The following is an 8,159-nucleotide window of genomic DNA, read 5'->3' as shown; positions in this document are numbered from 1 at the left end:
AACCTCCCCCCCCCCGCCCCGCCTCGCCTCGCCTCCTTTTCGACCTACACACACACCACACTCACTAACGCGACGTCACGCCAAAGATAGCTCACAAAGAGCGGCCGTCAGCCAATCGGAGTCGAGCATGGGCACTGCTGCTAGGGTGAAACAGACAAGAGAGAGAGAATGAGCGAGAGACATAGACACAGAGAGCACGAGGGCGGGATGTGCTGGATAAAGAAAGAGAAGGGGGCGTGTGCTGTGAACAATGCGTGTATGTGCGTCTGTGCGTTTCAGACTGGGGGGAAGGGTTTCTCTCTTGCGCGCTGTGGCTGTCAATTATCTAACCCGGCTAGCCTTCCTTAAACAATGGCTCTGGAATGTGGTATCACTGAAGACCATCTGTGTCTCGGCTGCCTGCAACAACTGGACTGGACTGCGCACGTGCACGCCATGTCTTTGATACCACGACGCAGTCGAACAATGTCACTGATAGAGAAACACACATAACCAATCCTCTTGTTGTCAGTTGTTTGAAAACACACAAGCATTTTTCCATTCAGCCAACCAAAAAAAGTTGCCCAGTATGAATACTATACGAGAAAGCAACACCATTTTACATTTGTCCAATCTTACACGCAACTGGCATCGCAAATGCTAGTCGAATCTCAGCTGTTTTAAATGCTCAGGATTGACCGACTGTGCGAAGCATGTGTGCATGCCTAAAATACCACTATAAGTACTTCGATTTCAATCTTTCAAAGTCATACATGGTGGACTACAACCTCTGCTGGCCAGACCTACAAATGCCTGCTAGATGGAAATGCAAGTGAGTTGTTAGGCTATTTCGAGTACAACAAAACTGACGTTGAAATCATCCATGAGGGTTAGCAGCGTACACGCTTCCATTCATGAAAAAAACAACAACTGCGACTGACATGAAAACGGCACACTGATTAAACAAAATTGTAAATGTCAAAAACAGATCAACATTTAATTTGATTTAATTTTACTGCATAATCCTCCTGTATTTTCCCTTAGTCAGAACGTAACCGGGAGCGAGGCTGACGGAAGAGGCACGTGGAGGATAAAAGTAGAGGGAAGCATGCACTCAGGCTTTCGAAGAGCCAGCGGACGTTTGGTGACGCAACAGTTGTGATGAGAGTGTATTACGCAGCGTGGGAGTTCCAGGAACATCGTGTTCGTGCGTGTGTGCATCTGCATGAAGACTTGAAGTAACCACGAGGCTAGGGAAGGTTGCGATGCTGTGGCACCAAATTTCTGTTAAACGTTTCTTTTTTTGTCGCATCTAGCATCATGAGAAATAATGTGAATGTCATTTTGTTGTGCACAATGGAATCGGCGAAGTGCGTTCCACTGACTGGGTTGCGATGCAAATGCATTCAGAATGATTGCCGCCTTCCTGATGTTATCTCATCTGTTTGCTTTGATACTGGCTGAATCACCTGGTTTGTCACGAGAGGCAAAGTGCGTAAGTGGTCATTAATCTCCTTCCTCGGCACTCGTGCAACAGGCCAGGTGATTCAGGCTGTATCAAAGCAAATCCCCTTAAGGCTGTCTGAAATCCTACCTGTGACCCCCCAACCCACTTTCACATGCGCACACACACACACATACACACATGCTCACACCGAATTCTTGTGGTAAGAGAAGTGAGACTGCAGAAACATCGTTAAGGGTTCATTGTCAAATAATTGCAAAGGTCTGTCTGTGTGTGTGTGTGTGTGTGTGTGTGTGTGTGTCTGCGTGAGTTTAAATGAGGGTTAAGACATCGTTGTAATAACAGAAGGATTAACAATCCTAATTAACTCTCTCCTCCCCCTTTTCTCGAACAATAGCCACCCCAAATTGAACTAATCCACATAGAGTTTCTAAGACCTTGCTCCAATACACAACCTAACCCACCCACACACACACACACACACACACTTAGTTCCATTAACACTCAAACTCTGGCCTGGTACTGCACATTAATTGCAAGTTTTTAATGTAACCGCATGTTATGTTATCAGATCAAAATCAAATCTCATAAAACCAAGAACTTGTTTGGGTCATATTTCACCCCAAACTAATAAAATATGGAAAAATATTATATGATATATAAATTCCTATAATCATAAAATAAGAATTATATTTTGCTTTAATATTTAGCTTAAAGCAATGAGAGAGAGAGAGAGAAAGAGAGAGAGAGAGAGATTGGGCACAATACCCCATATATAAAAAATTATAATAAAATTAATTATTTAAAAAAATACAAAAATATGTAACGTGTGTGTGTGTTTATTGTAAAGCAGTTAAATTATCAAACTTATCTTGGTAATATTTGTTTTTAATACATTTATGTATACTTTAGCTGGAAAAAAATCAATGTTTTACAGTTTTTCTCCACTGTAATACTGCAACGTATTCACTGCAATACAGAAAGCAATAAGAATTATCAGAGAATAGTGAAAATTACATAAAAACCAGGGCTGTCATCGTTAACGTGTTAACGCATGCGATTAATTTTACAATTCTTAATGCGGTAAAATAATTTAATGCAATTAACGCAAAATTACTAGAGCACAATTTCTATTCTAACCCTTTAACCCAATTTTGCTTCTCTGCTTGCGATTAGATCATTTTAAGCCTCTAAACTCCGGGAAAGTTTTCAGTCCAATGATCCAGTAAGCGAATGCATTCAAACAATCCGTCCAAAACAGTGCTAATATAAAGGAAACCAGGCTGATTACATCAGAGATTGCAGAGAGAACAGAGACTCGCGTTGCGTTTTAATGGAATTAGTCATTCCAGTGTGTTTCGCTTTAAAATACGAGCTCTGTCATATTCTGTAATTGTCTCTGAAGAGCGCGAGCCCTCACACATCGTGCTGTGTGAAGTACAGACTGAACGGATTGTCAACACATCCCACCGCTGTACGGCCAGATGAGACGCAAACTACGTTTTCTTGACTGGATAACCAGTCTCGCTAGTAAAGTTTTGATAGATGAAGACTGCAATCAAGGTAAAGACGATTGCGGTGGCGTACAGGAGTCGTACAGTAAGCACGCATGAGTCCTTTATAATAATGCGTGTATGAGTGCTCTTGACGCACTGAATGCACATTGTATTTATGCACAGGCACAGACATTTCCGTACATTCACGTTGTTTCCACACACATTCACGAATGTTTTGGTTTGTCATGTGTATGTTGCTGTGTTTAGTTATACGGAATGGATCCATGTACTGTAGTAGATATATGCAGTCAGCAGGCGATTGGTTTAGTTTTTTTTTGGCATCTCCATGTGGTCCTGTTCGGTATCGCAACTTGTCTTCTCTAAAATGTAAAAAAGCTCTTTGCTGTTGCACTGTACACATACTATAAAATTCTGATTTTATATGTGCTTATATGGGCTCCTTGTATCATTTGGCTCTTTGGTGTCCTTTTTAGAGTTTCTAAGTGTCCTTTTTTGGAAAGACATCTAAATTTATCTTGAAAAAAGCTTGCAGAAAATATAGATGTTTGAGAATCACCCTTCAATCTTTTGGTTTACTTTTCTGGATATAGCAAATGATGACAACATAAACATTTGAAACAAGATAAATGGTCTATGCTTAATTTCATAAAGTGTGCGATTAATCGCGATTAATCACAGAAAAAGGATGTGATTAATTAGATTAAAAATGTTAATCGATTGACAGCCCTAATAAAAACTAAAACTTACCCAGTTATTGTAGTAATATTACATTTTACTTCATGAATGAATACCCTAATACCTGCTTCTATTTATTTGTTTACTGACAAAAAAGTCTGCATGATACCATGTCGGTACAACATCTATACAACCGTATAGTCATTGCTTGCAAATTATGTTGAGGGATCATTTCAAATATATCACATACAAATAAATAAAAAGATTTCCTGCAAGCCAAGCATAGCATTACTGTTCTGAGAGAGTGTCAGATAACAGTGAGAAAAAAGTAATGCAAAAAGTATTAAAAGTATGAAGTAAAACTGCACTACTTTTAATGCATGTGATGTAATAACGCATGACATTTAAGATTAAAACTCTCCAAATCAGTCTCAATTCAAGCAGTCTTACACGTCCGATGCAGCAGCCCTGGTGACAACCTCTATATGCTGTAGCACTGACATACTGCAGTGAATCGATCAATAAATGGGCTGTGATGGTCATTTGTGAAGAGCCCCCTTTAGTTTTGCATTATTTAACATAACCATTCATTTCAAATGCATAGTTTTACATCTATATCAAATATAATACAGATTTAGCTCTACACTGCTTAATGTCGCTCATCTTCCTAACACACAGACAACCAACAGCTACAGTAATTATTCTTGTTCAGTGACTGGTTTGGGTTTATTAGCATTATTGAGTGCTGCTACCTGTCATGCACGCTGGGTCTGCATTCATTCTGACTCGGAGCAAAACTCTGATTGGTGGAGAAGGCTATAATGTATTTTGGTTGCCAGGCAATAGTGAAGTCAGCTGGTGGTATAGTGCAGAGGTCAGCTCAATGAAATATGGCCAGTATGGACACTGTAGCACAGTAAGGGTTGTTGTTCTAGCTCTCCAAAGATTATATCTTTCCAATTCCAATCTCAAATACACATTCAAATACACAAAATCAACAAGGCAGGTGCTCAGAATAGGTTTTGTGCACACATGCCAAGTCAAAATGCTGTGTGAATCTGGATTTGGATTAGTTTGAATGAATACTACCGGGTTTCTCAATATTCAGTGATTTATTAATGAATGTTTTGCTGCACGTGTGAGACTTGAAAGGGTAGATTTTGGAGCCGATCTCCTTCATGTGCCCAGTGAAGTGATGAGGAGGGAAAGAGGGTGGGAGAGGCGAGGGGGGATGGGTGACCCTTACAAACACACACACAGACACCATTTAAATGTAATCCACCTGATCCTTTGTCTGATCTTAGTTGGTAAACAAAAATGGCAAACTGGTCTTTTAAAATTTGTCTTATCAGATACTGATATTGTTAACAGCCTTACTACTACTACTACTACTATTTGTTTTGAAATTGAGAGGAAATGCAAGTAGTACTTGCCCTTACAAAGTTAGCCACCATTAGGGTGTTCTGGATGGTTGCTAGCTGCTTACTTCCTGACCCAAGTCAAAGCAGTCCAAGTCTGCGATATTCTGATCTTTAGATATGACCCAAATGCCTCCTTCAATATAAGTTTTTATCAACAAGATGAAAATTTTAAGTCTGATCGGTTACAAGACATAATTTTGGAGCATTGTAATGTCTGGAGCAAAAACAATGAGGGACCAGTTACACGTTAAATGCTAATAGACTACTTAGGGTTTTGAGTTTGTTAAAATGGTTTGTGTGTGCAACAGTAATAGTGATGATTGTATGCGTAAGTGTATAAGTAAAAATGTCCATTTTGTAAGAAAATAAATTACTTCTTTTCGCTCTGCTTTCAGCATGACTTCCTATACATATATGTATATTCAATACATATAATCGGAAATCAACAGCTCTGTGTCTAACATTTTACATTTACAATTATTAAGACTTTTCTGTAATACTTTTTTTAAAAGTGACAGTAAAGACATTTATTAATGCTAGCAAAAATATATAATCTTTTCCACAAAATAAATAAATAAATAAATAAATAAAAGCAGCACAACCATATTAACATTGTTTCTTGAGTATTAAATCAGCATATTTGATTATATGATTTCTGAAAGATCACGTGACACTGACGACTGCAGTAATGGCTGCTGAAAATTCAGCTTTGCATCGCAGGAATAAAATATTTCTAAAAACATAATCAAATAGTTACTTTCACTTAATATTTTAATAATATTTTACAATATTAGAGTTTTATTTATTTATTTATTTTTTATGTTTCCTTGGTGAGTTCAAGAGACTATTTGCAATAACATAAAAAACAAATCTTACCCAAACTTTTGAATGGTAGTGTCTATTTACATATGCTCCTGTAGAATCTAGTGCCATGTTCTACCAGTTGAGCTACAGGAACACCTTTCTGTCTATAAAACACAATCTGCTGTCATGATGGAAGTGGGGAATGCACTTTCAAACTGAATACTTGTAGTGAAACATCATGCTTTGCTGTGCAATGAAGCTACGGAAATTATATTTCAGTCTCTGGAGTGGTCAAACATCCATGTCTACCACTTTTTCCAGCTAAAATGTAACCATACCTTAAACTGTATGGTCAATAATTAGGTTGAGGGAAAATGGAGGCAGAGTGGGCGGGAGTGTAAGAGAGAGGGAGTATTGTTGTGTCCTGTCATCGAATCAAAGGTCTAATTCTGTCCGTTCCCCACACAAGCACACAAAGACATGGATATCTTTCCTTCAATTGTCCTCCCTGTCCTTTGCACTTTTAGCATTTCCTGTTTATCTGCATTTCTCCTTTACCTTTCCACTGTTTCTCTTTTTCTTTTGCTTTCAGTACTTCTCATCTCCTCTTTCTGGTTCTTTTTTTCCCTCTTGCTCTCTCCCTCCCCCGTTCTCCTTCCTCTTCTATTTGGCCACAGCTCAGCCCCAATGCCTCCAATGGTCAAAGGTCAAAGAGCAGAGTATATAAAGCAAAAGGAATTCTCTGCACTGAGACTCTAAACCTGCTCAGACACACATACACACACACCTGGAACCCATGTGAGTGTGGGACCCTCAAAAGACATACAAAAAGTTCCCAAGCTAAATAGATAAATCATAAAAAACAGACATATCATTAGTGGTGCTTGATTGGCAACATCTCACTTACTATTGCTCATATTCTGTTTGCACAATCCCATACCCCTAAGTATGAAATGTCTGTGCATACATAATTTGTGCTTCGGACATGAATAATCCCTGAAATTGTGCGGCTTGTTGAGGAGAGCTGTGGTATTACTATTTAAGAGACTAGAGAAATAAACATTTTTGTCCTTCCAAACAATAAAATTGGCATCAAAAACATACTTATTAAAGCAGAGACATGTTCTGGGATATGCTACAAAGCATTAATTACTCACTCTCATGTCGTTCCAAACCCGTAAGACTTTCGTTCATCTTCAGAACAAAAATTAAGATATTTTTGATGAAATCCGTGAGCTTTCTGACCCTGCATAGAAAGTAATGCAACTGAAACGTTCCCAGGCCCAGTACGTAGTTGTCACGGTGCACACACACGAGGAACACGGGAACGAAGGAGCGAGGAGACACGGAGTAGAATAAATCAAACTGAGTCAAAGCGTCAGTGTCTGGGTGATTAGAAATGACACTATTAAGCACACTACCCAGGAGGTCATTTGAAACTGGTAAACTTCTGGAAAGTTCAAGGATCCAGTAAGGGAATCCATTAGTAATAAGTTCAAAACAGCACTAATGCAGAGAAAACAGGCTGATTTCATCAGAGATGGCAGAGAGATTAGTGACTCTGGAGACCTCTAGGAGTAGGGTTACCAGACGGGAGGCCTCCAGAGCGGGGCACCATGGTGGATCTGTCAGCTCTGGGCGCCAAGGCGGAAGAGGGACCACAGGAGGACATGGCGGAGTAGGGAACACAGGAGGCCAAGGCGGAAGAGGGAACACAGGAGGCCATGACGGGGTAGGGAACACAGGAGGCCATGGCGGGGTAGGGAACACAGGAGGACATGGTGGTGCAGGCAGTTCCGGAGGTCATGGCAGAGCAGCCTTCGAGGCCGTGGCCTTAGCCCCCGCCTCGGCCTCTACGGCTGGAGCCCTACTACCCCCCAAAAAAATACTTCGGGACCTTTACAGGTTCCGAGGCCTTCCGTGGGCCATGACAGGGGACTGGAGCCCTCCCTGGGCTTACTTGCGGACCTGTAGCCCTCCCTGGGCGGAACTGGGGATCGGGAGCCCTTCCTGGGCTCGGCAGGGGATCTGAAGCCCCTCCTGGGCTGAACTGGGGATCGGGAGCCCCACCTAGGCTCGGCGGGGGATCTGGAGCCCTCCGTGGGCTTTACTCGGGAACGGGAGCCCTTCCTGGGCTGAACTGGGGATCGGGAGCCCTTCCTAGGCTCTGCGGGGGATCGGGAGCCCTGCCTGGGCGGAACTGGGGATCAGGAGCCCTGCCTGGGTGGAACTGGGGATCGGGAGCCCTTCCTGGGCAGAACTGAGGATCGGGAGCCCTTCCTGGGCGGAACTGGGGAT

At 41.4% G+C, this 8,159-nt stretch overlaps 1 protein-coding gene across 2 annotated transcripts in view; it reads right to left on the bottom strand.

Moving 5' to 3' along the window:
- tet3 (tet methylcytosine dioxygenase 3) overlaps positions 1-8,159 on the bottom strand; it is a 65,704-nt gene that overhangs the window by 45,791 nt on the left and 11,754 nt on the right. The window lies entirely within an intron of this gene.

This window comes from Sinocyclocheilus anshuiensis, unplaced genomic scaffold (genome assembly GCF_001515605.1).
Source record: "Sinocyclocheilus anshuiensis isolate Anshui unplaced genomic scaffold, SAMN03320099.WGS_v1.1 scaffold1276, whole genome shotgun sequence".
NCBI classification, from domain to species: Eukaryota; Metazoa; Chordata; class Actinopteri; order Cypriniformes; family Cyprinidae; genus Sinocyclocheilus; species Sinocyclocheilus anshuiensis.
This window is presented reverse-complemented; position numbering and strand designations above follow the sequence as displayed.